The sequence below is a fragment of the Macaca fascicularis genome, chromosome X, assembly GCF_037993035.2.
Source record: "Macaca fascicularis isolate 582-1 chromosome X, T2T-MFA8v1.1".
Classification (NCBI taxonomy): Eukaryota; Metazoa; Chordata; class Mammalia; order Primates; family Cercopithecidae; genus Macaca; species Macaca fascicularis.
Window position 1 is genome coordinate 107,863,163 of NC_088395.1, and position 3,769 is coordinate 107,866,931.

The 3,769-nt window shown below is 37.8% G+C and overlaps 1 pseudogene; it reads right to left on the reverse strand.

The window, feature by feature from the left end:
- Positions 1–2,736: 2,736 nt before the first annotated feature.
- LOC123570925 (riboflavin kinase pseudogene) lies at positions 2,737–3,514 on the reverse strand (annotated as a pseudogene).
- Positions 3,515–3,769: the final 255 nt, after the last annotated feature.

The window sequence follows — 3,769 nt, forward strand, 5'->3', positions numbered from 1 at the left end:
GATCTCAAGCGTAGCTCACTTAATTCTCTCTCTCTCTGTCTCCCTCACACACACCCATCTCTTTCTCTCTCACACACATACACACACACAATCATTTAGCTACTACCACACAGATCAAGATGTAGAACCATTTCCAGTACCTCAGAAGACTTCATGCCCCTTCCCACTTGATACCCTCGAAGGTAACCACCGTTTTAACCTCTATCACCATAGGTTTATTGCCTGTTTTAAAACTTCATTTAAATGAAATCAAACTATGTACTTATGTATTTGACTTTTGCTCAACTTTATTTTCTTTTTTTCTTTTTTTTTGAGACAGTCTCACTCAACTGTTTCCCAGACTGGAGTGCAGTGGTGCGATCTTGGCTCACTGCAACCTCTGCCTCCCAGGTTCAAGCGATTCTCCTGCCTCAGCCTCTCGAGTAGCTGGGATTACAGGCATGTACCACCACGCCTGGCTAATTTTTTGTATTTTTAGTAGAGATGGGGTTTCGCCATGTTGGGCAGGCTGGTCTCGAACTCCTGACCTCAGGTGATCCGCCTGCCTTGGCCTCCCAAAGTGCTGGAATTACAGGCGTGAGTTACCGCACCCAGCCATCATTATTTTCTTGAGATTTGTCCATGTCATTGCACATTCTAATAGTTTCTTTTTTTTTTTTTAGCTGCTATGTACTAATTCCATTGTGTCAATTTACTACAATTGGTTTATTCATTCTAGAGTATAAAAACATTTGAGTTTCTAGTTTTTGAATTATGAACCAAATGGATATGAACAGTCTTATACATATCTTTCATAGAACATAAGCACTCATTTTGGTTGAGTTCATATGCAGGAGTGGAATTTCTTGGTCATAGAATGAGATATATGTTTGGCTTTTGTAAAAACTGCCAAAGTGATTATATGTTTATTTACATCACCACCAGCAATGTTTGACAGTCTCAATAGCTCTATATCTTCATCGGCACTTAATTTTGTCTGTCTAATTTAACCGTTATGTTGGATGTATAGTAGTATCACAATGTCATTTTAGTTTGCATTTTCCTGATGATTAATGATGGTGAGCATCTCTTCATAGGCTTATTGACCATATGGATATCTTTTTTTTTTTTTATCACTTTGTCAAAATTTATTTCAAGGCCTGAAAACATTCAAACTAATCAAAATGGTACTACTGTAACTTCTTATAATACATAATATAAAAGTTTTTGAAAAATATAGACACAACCCCTAAACAACACACTATTTGATTCTCAAAAGCAATGGCTATTTCACAAGATGTAAAGGGAAAATAACATATTCACACACCTAAAGAGAGCATTTAACAGCAAGCTAGCCAGACAAAACACAAATATTTTTATATTTCCCATGTTTGTTTTTAACTTTACTTCGTAAAGCCACTGATAATTGAGGCTTCTTTCAAGTATAAGATTTCTAAAAAGTAAGCAAAACAAAATCCAACTGTATTTATATCAGTCCCTCTTCTCCAACAGCTTTAGATGTTTTTCTGAATACTTTTTATGCAAAACAAAGCATTTTTATTAAAATCAGTTCTAATTCATTTATGCAGATTAGGGGAAAGTGATTCATAATAAATTAACTTTAAAATTACCTTCTATCTGCTTCTACCTCTATCCCCCCATCACCACCAAATCTGTTGCTATAGTGAACAATGATGCAATGTACTGTTTGAGGGGACCCAAAGCAATCTGTAATTTTTTTTTTTTTTTTTTTGAGATGGAGTCTTGCTCTGTCGCCCAGGCTGGAGTGCAGTGGTGTGATCTAGCAATCTGTAATCTTAATTTCCTACATATTAGTTAGTAGGAGGAAAAATCCACAGTATGAAGGCTGTTTAACTAAAACTTTATGCTTTTCCCTCAAGCTGTAAGTACTCTTTAGACTAGCATTAAATTACATTGTGCATATACAACTACACCCGTTTAGATTTGCCTTGGAATATAATTAATTTCCAAGACCTTAAATATTAAAAATAATTATCTAACTATTTCATAGTTTAATTGGCTCTTAAATAGTTTTGCTGGGAGGAGAAACATTTTGTGTTCTTTAAGCAATTGATATGTGTAAATGTGTTCACTTAAGTCTTGAGAAAACCTAAGGATAAAGTCTGTTGTTTTGTTTTTCCTCAAAAAGGAAAAAAGAACCAAAGAAAAATGTTGAATAACAAGAATATTTACCTTTAAAAAGAAGAAACATTATCCAACAAAAAGGAGACATATAGATTTGAAAATACTTATTTTGCTGTCTTCAATAACAACAAAAAGCAGATAGGCAAGAGAAGTCCAGAGGACTCAGAACTGAAGCAGCTCTATACAATAATGAAGGTGGTACAATGATGTGACTGCAAAGAAAATGACTACAGCAAAATTTTACAAACATCTTCATGTTTGTAATGTATTAATGCACAAAATATCAAAAATACGAAGCCTGAGTTTCTTCCCCTCAGGTTTATGATAAACTATCAACCTTCTATTTAATGCATTTCCTTTTTTTTTTAATTTATAGAAATGGGGTCTTACTATGTTGCCCAGACTGGTCTTGAACTCATCAGCTCAAGCAATCCTCCCACCTCGGCCTCCCAAAGTGCTGGTATTACAAGTGTGAGCCACTGCACTTGGCCTTAATGCATTTACTTTTATAAGCCTCTGTTTAGAAGTACACACTATACAAGAACATACATGCTGGTATTTTACCATGATAATTTTAGTTTTTATCTCAAACTAGTGACTTGCCTTTTTACCCATACTTATACACATGTAATACCTTTCTAGTGGTACATTTTAATCAATATATATATTTTAAATCTTGATTTTTAACTGAATCTTTTTAGTGCTATGACATAATGGGCTTAATTTAACAGTTGAAGCATGGTATGGTAACTACATTGTACTTTTTAAACTAATTCACAACTGTAGCAAAGTGTTTGATTTTTAGTATATAACCAAGATGAGGCTGGACAGTAATAAACACAGAAACACTAGAAAACAGTGAATGAATAAATAATACGATTTTTCATCAGTGGCCATTCATTATTTTGCTTTTAGAAACCTGGAAGAAATTGTCTTCTTTGATTTTCAAGTGTTCTGGTAAATCTAGTCATTTCTTAGCTTCTTCAGTATCACCTTGAATTGCTGAAATAAGTGACTCTAAAGAATCATAGTTCTTTTCTGGTCTCAGGTAGTCAACAATGGCAACATTGAGGATTTCCCCATAGAAGTCCTCTTTGAAGGTATGCATGATATGTGTTTCCATAGACTTCTTGGTATTCTTGTAATATGGGTTCCATCCTATGCCCACCACCATCTTATGGACATCTCCACTTCCAACACTGGCCCAACCATAGTAAATGCCAGTGGATATGTCAGCTGGAAGATTATCTATCACTTGCTCAGGAAAATTAGCTGTGGGCATGCCCAGCTGCTTGGAGCCGCGGCCGAAGCCCCGCATCGCTTGGCCCGGGTAGAAGTAAGGCAGATGCCTCATAATGCAGTCCGCTCAGGGAATGGGCTGCGGCCGGGTCTGAGCGTCCTGCGGAGCCGCCGTCGACGCGGTGCCCAGACCCCGGACCAACCGGGGGGCAGGAGCGTGAGCTCTGCCTGCCGCGGGGGCGCACCAGGGGCAGGACGACTCCTACCACATGCCGCGGCGGATACCTGACGCCGCCGACCCAACAAAAGCTGCCCCGCGACTCAGGAGCTTCGTCTCCGCTGGCGGGCAGCGGAGACTACCTGGGTGTCTTCTTTTGTAAAGTGC